This window comes from Salmo salar, chromosome ssa02 (genome assembly GCF_905237065.1).
Source record: "Salmo salar chromosome ssa02, Ssal_v3.1, whole genome shotgun sequence".
In the NCBI taxonomy this organism is placed as follows: Eukaryota; Metazoa; Chordata; class Actinopteri; order Salmoniformes; family Salmonidae; genus Salmo; species Salmo salar.
In genome coordinates this window covers 81,374,088-81,392,487 of record NC_059443.1, presented here as the reverse complement: position 1 = coordinate 81,392,487, position 18,400 = coordinate 81,374,088, and the positions used below count along the sequence as shown (strand labels likewise).

The 18,400-nt window shown below is 35.2% G+C and overlaps 1 protein-coding gene across 5 annotated transcripts in view; it reads left to right on the top strand.

Annotated features, from left to right (window-relative positions):
• Window positions 1-18,400, top strand: part of LOC106594732 (protein sidekick-1) — a 438,074-nt gene that overhangs the window by 385,222 nt on the left and 34,452 nt on the right. The gene's annotated exons all lie outside the window — the stretch shown is intronic.

The following is an 18,400-nucleotide window of genomic DNA, read 5'->3' as shown; positions in this document are numbered from 1 at the left end:
CTCTCCTTCCTCTCTTCTCTCCTTCCTCTTCTCTCCTTCCTCTCTTCTCTCCTTCCTCTTCTCTCCTTCCTCTCTTCTCTCCTTCCTCTCCTCTCCCTCTCCTTCCCCTCTCAGAGCCAGTTAGAACATCAAACAGCAGGTTATCAGTGCTGCTGTAGATACACTGATTTCTGCAGGAGAATAAAAAGGAGTGAAAGTAGTATTTTCCGAGTGGAGGAGTAAGACGGTGGATTCAGATCCCTGCAGAATCCTGATTAGAGGAGAGGAAACAAGGGAATAACTAATACTCCTTCTTTGAAGAAGAGAGAAAGGATGACAAGAGAGGGAAGATGAGAGGGAAGAGGAGGGTGAAGTGGGTGAGAGTAAGAGAAGGGGAGTTATGGAAAGGATAGGGAGAAGGGGAGAGATGGAGAGGGAGAAGGGGAGATATGGAGAGGAGAGGGAGAAGGGGAGATGTGGAGAGGGAGAAGGGGAGAGATGGAGAGGAGAAGTAGAGAGATGAAGGGGAGAGATGGAGAGGAGAAGGAGAAGTAGAGAGATGGAGAGGAGAAGGAGAAGTAGAGAGATGGAGAGGAGAGAGAGAAGGGGAGATGTGGAGAGGAGAGGGAGAAGGGGAGATGTGGAGAGGGAGAAGGGGAGAGATGGAGAGGAGAAGGAGAAGTAGAGAGATGAAGGGGAGAGATGGAGAGGAGAAGGAGAAGTAGAGAGATGGAGAGGAGAGAGAGAAGGGGAGATATGGAGAGGAGAGGGAGAAGGGGAGAGATGGAGAGAGAGAAGGGGAGAGATGGAGAGAGAGAAGGAGAAGTAGAGAGATGGAGAGGAGAGAGAGAAGGGGAGATATGGAGAGGAGAGGGAGAAGGGGAGAGATGGAGAGAGAGAAGGGGAGAGATGGAGAGAGAGAAGGGGAGAGATGGAGAGAGAGAAGGGGAGAGATGGAGAGGAGAGAGAGAAGGGGAGATATGGAGAGGAGAGGGAGAAGGGGAGAGATGGAGAGAGAGAAGGGTAGAAATGGAGAGGAGAGGGAGAAGGGGAGATATGGAGAGGAGAGGGAGAAGGGGAGATGTGGAGAGGGAGAAGGGGAGAGATGGAGAGGAGAAGGAGAAGTAGAGAGATGGAGAGGAGAAGGAGAAGTAGAGAGATGGAGAGGAGAGAGAGAAGGGGAGATATGGAGAGGAGAGGGAGAAGGGGAGAGATGGAGAGAGAGAAGGGGAGAGATGGAGAGAGAGAAGGGGAGAGATGGAGAGAGAGAAGGGGAGAGATGGAGAGAGAGAAGGGGAGAGATGGAGAGGAGAGAGAGAAGGGGAGAGATGGAGAGGAGAGGGAGAAGGGGAGATATGGAGAGGAGAGGGAGAAGGGGAGAGATGGAGAGGAGAGGGAGAAGGGGAGAGATGGAGAGAGAGAAGGGGAGAGATGGAGAGAGAGAAGGGGAGAGATGGAGAGAGAGAAGGGGAGAGATGGAGAGAGAGAAGGGGAGAGATGGAGAGAGAGAAGGGGAGAGATGGAGAGGAGAGAGAGAAGGGGAGAGATGGAGAGGAGAGAGAGAAGGGGGAGATGGAGAGGAGAGAGAGAAGGGGAGCGATGGAGAGAGAGAGAGAAGGGGAGAGATGGAGAGGAGAGAGAGAATGGGAGAGATGGAGAGACAGTGAAATTACTTTTGTAGAGTTGAGGTTTTAAAGAGTGGGTTTTCTGTTAGAATGTTCCAGTCCAGTAACAATGAGAAGTATCCATTATAGTGACAGGCTGAACTCACATCACAACATCATTCTGCTGGATACATCATGTTGTTATAGAATACATCACAACATCATTCTGCTGGATACATCATGTTGTTATAGAATACATCACAACATCATTCTGCTGGATACATCATGTTGTTATAGAATACATCACAACATCATTCTGCTGGGTACATCATGTTGTTATAGAATACATCACAACATCATTCTGCTGGATACATCATGTTGTTATAGAATACATCACAACATCATTCTGCTGGATACATCATGTTGTTATAGAACACATCACAACATCATTCTGCTGGATACATCATGTTGTTATAGAATACATCACAACATCATTCTGCTGGATACATCATGTTGTTATAGAATACATCACAACATCATTCTGCTGGGTACATCATGTTGTTATAGAATACATCACAACATCATTCTGCTGGATACATCATGTTGTTATAGAATACATCACAACATCATTCTGCTGGATACATCATGTTGTTATAGAATACATCACAACATCATTCTGCTGGATACATCATGTTGTTATAGAATACATCACAACATCATTCTGCTGGATACATCATGTTGTTATAGAATACATCACAACATCATTCTGCTGGCTACATCATGTTGTTATAGAATACATCACAACATCATTCTGCTGGATACATCATGTTGTTATAGAATACATCACAACATCATTCTGCTGGATACATCATGTTGTTATAGAATACATCACAACATCATTCTGCTGGATACATCATGTTGTTATAGAATACATCACAACATCATTCTGCTGGATACATCATGTTGTTATAGAATACATCACAACATCATTCTGCTGGATACATCATGTTGTTATAGAATACATCACAACATCATTCTGCTGGATACATCATGTTGTTATAGAATACATCACAACATCATTCTGCTGGATACATCATGTTGTTATAGAATACATCACAACATCATTCTGCTGGATACATCATGTTGTTATAGAATACATCACAACATCATTCTGCTGGGTACATCATGTTGTTATAGAATACATCACAACATCATTCTGCTGGGTACATCATGTCATGTTGTTATAGAATACATCACAACATCATTCTGCTGGATACATCATGTTGTTATAGAATACATCACAACATCATTCTGCTGGATACATCATGTTGTTATAGAATACATCACAACATCATTCTGCTGGATACATCATGTTGTTATAGAATACATCACAACATCATTCTGCTGGATACATCATGTTGTTATAGAATACATCACAACATCATTCTGCTGGATACATCATGTTGTTATAGAATACATCACAACATCATTCTGCTGGATACATCATGTTGTTATAGAATACATCACAACATCATTCTGCTGGATACATCATGTTGTTATAGAATACATCACAACATCATTCTGCTGGATACATCATGTTGTTATAGAATACATCACAACATCATTCTGCTGGATACATCATGTTGTTATAGAATACATCACAACATCATTCTGCTGGATACATCATGTTGTTATAGAATACATCACAACATCATTCTGCTGGATACATCATGTTGTTATAGAATACATCACAACATCATTCTGCTGGATACATCATGTTGTTATAGAATACATCACAACATCATTCTGCTGGATACATCATGTTGTTATAGAATACATCACAACATCATTCTGCTGGATACATCATGTTGTTATAGAATACATCACAACATCATTCTGCTGGATACATCATGTTGTTATAGAATACATCACAACATCATTCTGCTGGATACATCATGTTGTTATAGAATACATCACAACATCATTCTGCTGGATACATCATGTTGTTATAGAATACATCACAACATCATTCTGCTGGATACATCATGTTGTTATAGAATACATCACAACATCATTCTGCTGGATACATCATGTTGTTATAGAATACATCACAACATCATTCTGCTGGATACATCATGTTGTTATAGAATACATCACAACATCATTCTGCTGGATACATCATGTTGTTATAGAATACATCACAACATCATTCTGCTGGATACATCATGTTGTTATAGAATACATCACAACATCATTCTGCTGGATACATCATGTTGTTATAGAATACATCACAACATCATTCTGCTGGATACATCATGTTGTTATAGAATACATCACAACATCATTCTGCTGGATACATCATGTTGTTATAGAATACATCACAACATCATTCTGCTGGATACATCAGGTCATGTTGTTATAGAATACATCACAACATCATTCTGCTGGATACATCATGTTGTTATAGAATACATCACAACATCATTCTGCTGGATACATCATGTTGTTATAGAATACATCACAACATCATTCTGCTGGATACATCATGTTGTTATAGAATACATCACAACATCATTCTGCTGGATACATCATGTTGTTATAGAATACATCACAACATCATTCTGCTGGATACATCATGTTGTTATAGAATACATCACAACATCATTCTGCTGGATACATCATGTTGTTATAGAATACATCACAACATCATTCTGCTGGATACATCATGTTGTTATAGAATACATCACAACATCATTCTGCTGGATACATCATGTTGTTATAGAATACATCACAACATCATTCTGCTGGATACATCATGTTGTTATAGAATACATCACAACATCATTCTGCTGGATACATCATGTTGTTATAGAATACATCACAACATCATTCTGCTGGATACATCATGTTGTTATAGAATACATCACAACATCATTCTGCTGGATACATCATGTTGTTATAGAATACATCACAACATCATTCTGCTGGATACATCATGTTGTTATAGAATACATCACAACATCATTCTGCTGGATACATCATGTTGTTATAGAATACATCACAACATCATTCTGCTGGATACATCATGTTGTTATAGAATACATCACAACATCATTCTGCTGGATACATCATGTTGTTATAGAATACATCACAACATCATTCTGCTGGATACATCATGTTGTTATAGAATACATCACAACATCATTCTGCTGGATACATCATGTTGTTATAGAATACATCACAACATCATTCTGCTGGATACATCATGTTGTTATAGAATACATCACAACATCATTCTGCTGGATACATCATGTTGTTATAGAATACATCACAACATCATTCTGCTGGATACATCATGTTGTTATAGAATACATCACAACATCATTCTGCTGGATACATCATGTTGTTATAGAATACATCACAACATCATTCTGCTGGATACATCATGTTGTTATAGAATACATCACAACATCATTCTGCTGGATACATCATGTTGTTATAGAATACATCACAACATCATTCTGCTGGATACATCATGTTGTTATAGAATACATCACAACATCATTCTGCTGGATACATCATGTTGTTATAGAATACATCACAACATCATTCTGCTGGATACATCATGTTGTTATAGAATACATCACAACATCATTCTGCTGGATACATCATGTTGTTATAGAATACATCACAACATCATTCTGCTGGATACATCATGTTGTTATAGAATACATCACAACATCATTCTGCTGGATACATCATGTTGTTATAGAATACATCACAACATCATTCTGCTGGATACATCATGTTGTTATAGAATACATCACAACATCATTCTGCTGGATACATCATGTTGTTATAGAATACATCACAACATCATTCTGCTGGATACATCATGTTGTTATAGAATACATCACAACATCATTCTGCTGGATACATCATGTTGTTATAGAATACATCACAACATCATTCTGCTGGATACATCATGTTGTTATAGAATACATCACAACATCATTCTGCTGGATACATCATGTTGTTATAGAATACATCACAACATCATTCTGCTGGATACATCATGTTGTTATAGAATACATCACAACATCATTCTGCTGGATACATCATGTTGTTATAGAATACATCACAACATCATTCTGCTGGATACATCATGTTGTTATAGAATACATCACAACATCATTCTGCTGGATACATCATGTTGTTATAGAATACATCACAACATCATTCTGCTGGATACATCATGTTGTTATAGAATACATCACAACATCATTCTGCTGGATACATCATGTTGTTATAGAATACATCACAACATCATTCTGCTGGATACATCATGTTGTTATAGAATACATCACAACATCATTCTGCTGGATACATCATGTTGTTATAGAATACATCACAACATCATTCTGCTGGATACATCATGTTGTTATAGAATACATCACAACATCATTCTGCTGGATACATCATGTTGTTATAGAATACATCACAACATCATTCTGCTGGATACATCATGTTGTTATAGAATACATCACAACATCATTCTGCTGGATACATCATGTTGTTATAGAATACATCACAACATCATTCTGCTGGATACATCATGTTGTTATAGAATACATCACAACATCATTCTGCTGGATACATCATGTTGTTATAGAATACATCACAACATCATTCTGCTGGATACATCATGTTGTTATAGAATACATCACAACATCATTCTGCTGGATACATCATGTTGTTATAGAATACATCACAACATCATTCTGCTGGATACATCATGTTGTTATAGAATACATCACAACATCATTCTGCTGGATACATCATGTTGTTATAGAATACATCACAACATCATTCTGCTGGATACATCATGTTGTTATAGAATACATCACAACATCATTCTGCTGGATACATCATGTTGTTATAGAATACATCACAACATCATTCTGCTGGATACATCATGTTGTTATAGAATACATCACAACATCATTCTGCTGGATACATCATGTTGTTATAGAATACATCACAACATCATTCTGCTGGATACATCATGTTGTTATAGAATACATCACAACATCATTCTGCTGGATACATCATGTTGTTATAGAATACATCACAACATCATTCTGCTGGATACATCATGTTGTTATAGAATACATCACAACATCATTCTGCTGGATACATCATGTTGTTATAGAATACATCACAACATCATTCTGCTGGATACATCATGTTGTTATAGAATACATCACAACATCATTCTGCTGGATACATCATGTTGTTATAGAATACATCACAACATCATTCTGCTGGATACATCATGTTGTTATAGAATACATCACAACATCATTCTGCTGGATACATCATGTTGTTATAGAATACATCACAACATCATTCTGCTGGATACATCATGTTGTTATAGAATACATCACAACATCATTCTGCTGGATACATCATGTTGTTATAGAATACATCACAACATCATTCTGCTGGATACATCATGTTGTTATAGAATACATCACAACATCATTCTGCTGGATACATCATGTTGTTATAGAATACATCACAACATCATTCTGCTGGATACATCATGTTGTTATAGAATACATCACAACATCATTCTGCTGGATACATCATGTTGTTATAGAATACATCACAACATCATTCTGCTGGATACATCATGTTGTTATAGAATACATCACAACATCATTCTGCTGGATACATCATGTTGTTATAGAATACATCACAACATCATTCTGCTGGATACATCATGTTGTTATAGAATACATCACAACATCATTCTGCTGGATACATCATGTTGTTATAGAATACATCACAACATCATTCTGCTGGATACAGGTCATGTTGTTATAGAATACATCACAACATCATTCTGCTGGATACATCATGTTGTTATAGAATACATCACAACATCATTCTGCTGGATACATCATGTTGTTATAGAATACATCACAACATCATTCTGCTGGATACATCATGTTGTTATAGAATACATCACAACATCATTCTGCTGGATACATCATGTTGTTATAGAATACATCACAACATCATTCTGCTGGATACATCATGTTGTTATAGAATACATCACAACATCATTCTGCTGGATACATCATGTTGTTATAGAATACATCACAACATCATTCTGCTGGATACATCATGTTGTTATAGAATACATCACAACATCATTCTGCTGGATACATCATGTTGTTATAGAATACATCACAACATCATTCTGCTGGATACATCATGTTGTTATAGAATACATCACAACATCATTCTGCTGGATACATCATGTTGTTATAGAATACATCACAACATCATTCTGCTGGATACATCATGTTGTTATAGAATACATCACAACATCATTCTGCTGGATACATCATGTTGTTATAGAATACATCACAACATCATTCTGCTGGATACATCATGTTGTTATAGAATACATCACAACATCATTCTGCTGGATACATCATGTTGTTATAGAATACATCACAACATCATTCTGCTGGGTACATCATGTTGTTATAGAATACATCACAACATCATTCTGCTGGATACATCATGTTGTTATAGAATACATCACAACATCATTCTGCTGGATACATCATGTTGTTATAGAATACATCACAACATCATTCTGCTGGATACATCATGTTGTTATAGAATACATCACAACATCATTCTGCTGGGTACATCATGTTGTTATAGAATACATCACAACATCATTCTGCTGGATACATCATGTTGTTATAGAATACATCACAACATCATTCTGCTGGATACATCATGTTGTTATAGAATACATCACAACATCATTCTGCTGGATACATCATGTTGTTATAGAATACATCACAACATCATTCTGCTGGATACATCATGTTGTTATAGAATACATCACAACATCATTCTGCTGGATACATCATGTTGTTATAGAATACATCACAACATCATTCTGCTGGATACATCATGTTGTTATAGAATACATCACAACATCATTCTGCTGGGTACATCATGTTGTTATAGAATACATCACAACATCATTCTGCTGGGTACATCATGTTGTTATAGAATACATCACAACATCATTCTGCTGGATACATCATGTTGTTATAGAATACATCACAACATCATTCTGCTGGATACATCATGTTGTTATAGAATACATCACAACATCATTCTGCTGGATACATCATGTTGTTATAGAATACATCACAACATCATTCTGCTGGATACATCATGTTGTTATAGAATACATCACAACATCATTCTGCTGGATACATCATGTTGTTATAGAATACATCACAACATCATTCTGCTGGATACATCATGTTGTTATAGAATACATCACAACATCATTCTGCTGGATACATCATGTTGTTATAGAATACATCACAACATCATTCTGCTGGATACATCATGTTGTTATAGAATACATCACAACATCATTCTGCTGGATACATCATGTTGTTATAGAATACATCACAACATCATTCTGCTGGATACATCATGTTGTTATAGAATACATCACAACATCATTCTGCTGGGTACATCATGTTGTTATAGAATACATCACAACATCATTCTGCTGGATACATCATGTTGTTATAGAATACATCACAACATCATTCTGCTGGGTACATCATGTTGTTATAGAATACATCACAACATCATTCTGCTGGATACATCATGTTGTTATAGAATACATCACAACATCATTCTGCTGGATACATCATGTTGTTATAGAATACATCACAACATCATTCTGCTGGATACATCATGTTGTTATAGAATACATCACAACATCATTCTGCTGGATACATCATGTTGTTATAGAATACATCACAACATCATTCTGCTGGATACATCATGTTGTTATAGAATACATCACAACATCATTCTGCTGGATACATCATGTTGTTATAGAATACATCACAACATCATTCTGCTGGATACATCATGTTGTTATAGAATACATCACAACATCATTCTGCTGGATACATCATGTCATGTTGTTATAGAATACATCACAACATCATTCTGCTGGATACATCATGTTGTTATAGAATACATCACAACATCATTCTGCTGGATACATCATGTTGTTATAGAATACATCACAACATCATTCTGCTGGATACATCATGTTGTTATAGAATACATCACAACATCATTCTGCTGGATACATCATGTTGTTATAGAATACATCACAACATCATTCTGCTGGATACATCATGTTGTTATAGAATACATCACAACATCATTCTGCTGGATACATCATGTTGTTATAGAATACATCACAACATCATTCTGCTGGATACATCATGTTGTTATAGAATACATCACAACATCATTCTGCTGGATACATCATGTTGTTATAGAATACATCACAACATCATTCTGCTGGATACATCATGTTGTTATAGAATACATCACAACATCATTCTGCTGGATACATCATGTTGTTATAGAATACATCACAACATCATTCTGCTGGATACATCATGTTGTTATAGAATACATCACAACATCATTCTGCTGGATACATCATGTTGTTATAGAATACATCACAACATCATTCTGCTGGATACATCATGTTGTTATAGAATACATCACAACATCATTCTGCTGGATACATCATGTTGTTATAGAATACATCACAACATCATTCTGCTGGATACATCATGTTGTTATAGAATACATCACAACATCATTCTGCTGGATACATCATGTTGTTATAGAATACATCACAACATCATTCTGCTGGATACATCATGTTGTTATAGAATACATCACAACATCATTCTGCTGGATACATCATGTTGTTATAGAATACATCACAACATCATTCTGCTGGATACATCATGTTGTTATAGAATACATCACAACATCATTCTGCTGGATACATCATGTTGTTATAGAATACATCACAACATCATTCTGCTGGATACATCATGTTGTTATAGAATACATCACAACATCATTCTGCTGGATACATCATGTTGTTATAGAATACATCACAACATCATTCTGCTGGATACATCATGTTGTTATAGAATACATCACAACATCATTCTGCTGGATACATCATGTTGTTATAGAATACATCACAACATCATTCTGCTGGATACATCATGTTGTTATAGAATACATCACAACATCATTCTGCTGGATACATCATGTTGTTATAGAATACATCACAACATCATTCTGCTGGATACAGTCATGTTGTTATAGAATACATCACAACATCATTCTGCTGGATACATCATGTTGTTATAGAATACATCACAACATCATTCTGCTGGATACATCATGTTGTTATAGAATACATCACAACATCATTCTGCTGGATACATCATGTTGTTATAGAATACATCACAACATCATTCTGCTGGATACATCATGTTGTTATAGAATACATCACAACATCATTCTGCTGGATACATCATGTTGTTATAGAATACATCACAACATCATTCTGCTGGATACATCATGTTGTTATAGAATACATCACAACATCATTCTGCTGGATACATCATGTTGTTATAGAATACATCACAACATCATTCTGCTGGATACATCATGTTGTTATAGAATACATCACAACATCATTCTGCTGGATACATCATGTTGTTATAGAATACATCACAACATCATTCTGCTGGATACATCATGTTGTTATAGAATACATCACAACATCATTCTGCTGGATACATCATGTTGTTATAGAATACATCACAACATCATTCTGCTGGATACATCATGTTGTTATAGAATACATCACAACATCATTCTGCTGGATACATCATGTTGTTATAGAATACATCACAACATCATTCTGCTGGATACATCATGTTGTTATAGAATACATCACAACATCATTCTGCTGGATACATCATGTTGTTATAGAATACATCACAACATCATTCTGCTGGATACATCATGTTGTTATAGAATACATCACAACATCATTCTGCTGGATACATCATGTTGTTATAGAATACATCACAACATCATTCTGCTGGATACATCATGTTGTTATAGAATACATCACAACATCATTCTGCTGGATACATCATGTTGTTATAGAATACATCACAACATCATTCTGCTGGATACATCATGTTGTTATAGAATACATCACAACATCATTCTGCTGGATACATCATGTTGTTATAGAATACATCACAACATCATTCTGCTGGATACATCATGTTGTTATAGAATACATCACAACATCATTCTGCTGGATACATCATGTTGTTATAGAATACATCACAACATCATTCTGCTGGATACATCATGTTGTTATAGAATACATCACAACATCATTCTGCTGGATACATCATGTTGTTATAGAATACATCACAACATCATTCTGCTGGATACATCATGTTGTTATAGAATACATCACAACATCATTCTGCTGGATACATCATGTTGTTATAGAATACATCACAACATCATTCTGCTGGATACATCATGTTGTTATAGAATACATCACAACATCATTCTGCTGGATACATCATGTTGTTATAGAATACATCACAACATCATTCTGCTGGATACATCATGTTGTTATAGAATACATCACAACATCATTCTGCTGGATACATCATGTTGTTATAGAATACATCACAACATCATTCTGCTGGATACATCATGTTGTTATAGAATACATCACAACATCATTCTGCTGGATACATCATGTTGTTATAGAATACATCACAACATCATTCTGCTGGATACATCAGGTCATGTTGTTATAGAATACATCACAACATCATTCTGCTGGATACATCATGTTGTTATAGAATACATCACAACATCATTCTGCTGGATACATCATGTTGTTATAGAATACATCACAACATCATTCTGCTGGATACATCATGTTGTTATAGAATACATCACAACATCATTCTGCTGGGTACATCATGTTGTTATAGAATACATCACAACATCATTCTGCTGGATACATCATGTTGTTATAGAATACATCACAACATCATTCTGCTGGATACATCATGTTGTTATAGAATACATCACAACATCATTCTGCTGGATACATCATGTTGTTATAGAATACATCACAACATCATTCTGCTGGATACATCATGTTGTTATAGAATACATCACAACATCATTCTGCTGGATACATCAGGTCATGTTGTTATAGAATACATCACAACATCATTCTGCTGGATACATCATGTTGTTATAGAATACATCACAACATCATTCTGCTGGATACATCATGTTGTTATAGAATACATCACAACATCATTCTGCTGGATACATCATGTTGTTATAGAATACATCACAACATCATTCTGCTGGATACATCATGTTGTTATAGAATACATCACAACATCATTCTGCTGGATACATCATGTTGTTATAGAATACATCACAACATCATTCTGCTGGATACATCATGTTGTTATAGAATACATCACAACATCATTCTGCTGGATACATCATGTTGTTATAGAATACATCACAACATCATTCTGCTGGATACATCATGTTGTTATAGAATACATCACAACATCATTCTGCTGGATACATCATGTTGTTATAGAATACATCACAACATCATTCTGCTGGATACATCATGTTGTTATAGAATACATCACAACATCATTCTGCTGGATACATCATGTTGTTATAGAATACATCACAACATCATTCTGCTGGATACATCATGTTGTTATAGAATACATCACAACATCATTCTGCTGGATACATCATGTTGTTATAGAATACATCACAACATCATTCTGCTGGATACATCATGTTGTTATAGAATACATCACAACATCATTCTGCTGGATACATCATGTTGTTATAGAATACATCACAACATCATTCTGCTGGATACATCATGTTGTTATAGAATACATCACAACATCATTCTGCTGGATACATCATGTTGTTATAGAATACATCACAACATCATTCTGCTGGATACATCATGTTGTTATAGAATACATCACAACATCATTCTGCTGGATACATCATGTTGTTATAGAATACATCACAACATCATTCTGCTGGATACATCATGTTGTTATAGAATACATCACAACATCATTCTGCTGGATACATCATGTTGTTATAGAATACATCACAACATCATTCTGCTGGATACATCATGTTGTTATAGAATACATCACAACATCATTCTGCTGGATACATCATGTTGTTATAGAATACATCACAACATCATTCTGCTGGATACATCATGTTGTTATAGAATACATCACAACATCATTCTGCTGGATACATCATGTTGTTATAGAATACATCACAACATCATTCTGCTGGATACATCATGTTGTTATAGAATACATCACAACATCATTCTGCTGGATACATCATGTTGTTATAGAATACATCACAACATCATTCTGCTGGATACATCATGTTGTTATAGAATACATCACAACATCATTCTGCTGGATACATCATGTTGTTATAGAATACATCACAACATCATTCTGCTGGATACATCATGTTGTTATAGAATACATCACAACATCATTCTGCTGGATACATCATGTTGTTATAGAATACATCACAACATCATTCTGCTGGATACATCATGTTGTTATAGAATACATCACAACATCATTCTGCTGGATACATCATGTTGTTATAGAATACATCACAACATCATTCTGCTGGATACATCATGTTGTTATAGAATACATCACAACATCATTCTGCTGGATACATCATGTTGTTATAGAATACATCACAACATCATTCTGCTGGATACATCATGTTGTTATAGAATACATCACAACATCATTCTGCTGGATACATCATGTTGTTATAGAATACATCACAACATCATTCTGCTGGATACATCATGTTGTTATAGAATACATCACAACATCATTCTGCTGGATACATCATGTTGTTATAGAATACATCACAACATCATTCTGCTGGATACATCATGTTGTTATAGAATACATCACAACATCATTCTGCTGGATACATCATGTTGTTATAGAATACATCACAACATCATTCTGCTGGATACATCATGTTGTTATAGAATACATCACAACATCATTCTGCTGGATACATCATGTTGTTATAGAATACATCACAACATCATTCTGCTGGATACATCATGTTGTTATAGAATACATCACAACATCATTCTGCTGGATACATCATGTTGTTATAGAATACATCACAACATCATTCTGCTGGATACATCATGTTGTTATAGAATACATCACAACATCATTCTGCTGGATACATCATGTTGTTATAGAATACATCACAACATCATTCTGCTGGATACATCATGTTGTTATAGAATACATCACAACATCATTCTGCTGGATACATCATGTTGTTATAGAATACATCACAACATCATTCTGCTGGATACATCATGTTGTTATAGAATACATCACAACATCATTCTGCTGGATACATCATGTTGTTATAGAATACATCACAACATCATTCTGCTGGATACATCATGTTGTTATAGAATACATCACAACATCATTCTGCTGGATACATCATGTTGTTATAGAATACATCACAACATCATTCTGCTGGATACATCATGTTGTTATAGAATACATCACAACATCATTCTGCTGGATACATCATGTTGTTATAGAATACATCACAACATCATTCTGCTGGGTACATCATGTTGTTATAGAATACATCACAACATCATTCTGCTGGATCCACAGGTCATGTTGTTATAGAATACATCACAACATCATTCTGCTGGATACATCAGGTCATGTTGTTATAGAATACATCACAACATCATTCTGCTGGATACATCATGTTGTTATAGAATACATCACAACATCATTCTGCTGGATACATCATGTTGTTATAGAATACATCACAACATCATTCTGCTGGATACATCATGTGTTATAGAATACATCACAAACATCATTCTGCTGGATACATCATGTTGTTATAGAATACATCACAACATCATTCTGCTGGATACATCATGTTGTTATAGAATACATCACAACATCATTCTGCTGGATACATCATGTTGTTATAGAATACATCACAACATCATTCTGCTGGATACATCATGTTGTTATAGAATACATCACAACATCATTCTGCTGGATACATCATGTTGTTATAGAATACATCACAACATCATTCTGCTGGATACATCATGTTGTTATAGAATACATCACAACATCATTCTGCTGGATACAGTCATGTTGTTATAGAATACATCACAACATCATTCTGCTGGATACATCATGTTGTTATAGAATACATCACAACATCATTCTGCTGGATACATCATGTTGTTATAGAATACATCACAACATCATTCTGCTGGATACATCATGTTGTTATAGAATACATCACAACATCATTCTGCTGGATACATCATGTTGTTATAGAATACATCACAACATCATTCTGCTGGATACATCATGTTGTTATAGAATACATCACAACATCATTCTGCTGGATACATCATGTTGTTATAGAATACATCACAACATCATTCTGCTGGATACATCATGTTGTTATAGAATACATCACAACATCATTCTGCTGGATACATCATGTTGTTATAGAATACATCACAACATCATTCTGCTGGATACATCATGTTGTTATAGAATACATCACAACATCATTCTGCTGGATACATGTCATGTTGTTATAGAATACATCACAACATCATTCTGCTGGATACATCATGTTGTTATAGAATACATCACAACATCATTCTGCTGGATACATCATGTTGTTATAGAATACATCACAACATCATTCTGCTGGATACATCATGTTGTTATAGAATACATCACAACATCATTCTGCTGGATACATCATGTTGTTATAGAATACATCACAACATCATTCTGCTGGATACATCATGTTGTTATAGAATACATCACAACATCATTCTGCTGGATACATCATGTTGTTATAGAATACATCACAACATCATTCTGCTGGATACATCATGTTGTTATAGAATACATCACAACATCATTCTGCTGGATACATCATGTTGTTATAGAATACATCACAACATCATTCTGCTGGATACATCATGTTGTTATAGAATACATCACAACATCATTCTGCTGGATACATCATGTTGTTATAGAATACATCACAACATCATTCTGCTGGATACATCATGTTGTTATAGAATACATCACAACATCATTCTGCTGGATACATCATGTTGTTATAGAATACATCACAACATCATTCTGCTGGATACATCATGTTGTTATAGAATACATCACAACATCATTCTGCTGGATACATCATGTTGTTATAGAATACATCACAACATCATTCTGCTGGATACATCATGTTGTTATAGAATACATCACAACATCATTCTGCTGGATACATCATGTTGTTATAGAATACATCACAACATCATTCTGCTGGATACATCATGTTGTTATAGAATACATCACAACATCATTCTGCTGGATACATCATGTTGTTATAGAATACATCACAACATCATTCTGCTGGATACATCATGTTGTTATAGAATACATCACAACATCATTCTGCTGGATACATCATGTTGTTATAGAATACATCACAACATCATTCTGCTGGATACATCATGTTGTTATAGAATACATCACAACATCATTCTGCTGGATACATCATGTTGTTATAGAATACATCACAACATCATTCTGCTGGATACATCATGTTGTTATAGAATACATCACAACATCATTCTGCTGGATACATCATGTTGTTATAGAATACATCACAACATCATTCTGCTGGATACATCATGTTGTTATAGAATACATCACAACATCATTCTGCTGGATACATCATGTTGTTATAGAATACATCACAACATCATTCTGCTGGATACATCATGTTGTTATAGAATACATCACAACATCATTCTGCTGGATACATCATGTTGTTATAGAATACATCACAACATCATTCTGCTGGATACATCATGTTGTTATAGAATACATCACAACATCATTCTGCTGGATACATCATGTTGTTATAGAATACATCACAACATCATTCTGCTGGATACATCATGTTGTTATAGAATACATCACAACATCATTCTGCTGGATACATCATGTTGTTATAGAATACATCACAACATCATTCTGCTGGATACATCATGTTGTTATAGAATACATCACAACATCATTCTGCTGGATACATCATGTTGTTATAGAATACATCACAACATCATTCTGCTGGATACATCATGTTGTTATAGAATACATCACAACATCATTCTGCTGGATACATCATGTTGTTATAGAATACATCACAACATCATTCTGCTGGATACATCATGTTGTTATAGAATACATCACAACATCATTCTGCTGGATACATCATGTTGTTATAGAATACATCACAACATCATTCTGCTGGATACATCATGTTGTTATAGAATACATCACAACATCATTCTGCTGGATACATCATGTTGTTATAGAATACATCACAACATCATTCTGCTGGATACATCATGTTGTTATAGAATACATCACAACATCATTCTGCTGGATACATCATGTTGTTATAGAATACATCACAACATCATTCTGCTGGATACATCATGTTGTTATAGAATACATCACAACATCATTCTGCTGGATACATCATGTTGTTATAGAATACATCACAACATCATTCTGCTGGGTACATCATGTTGTTATAGAATACATCACAACATCATTCTGCTGGATACATCATGTTGTTATAGAATACATCAC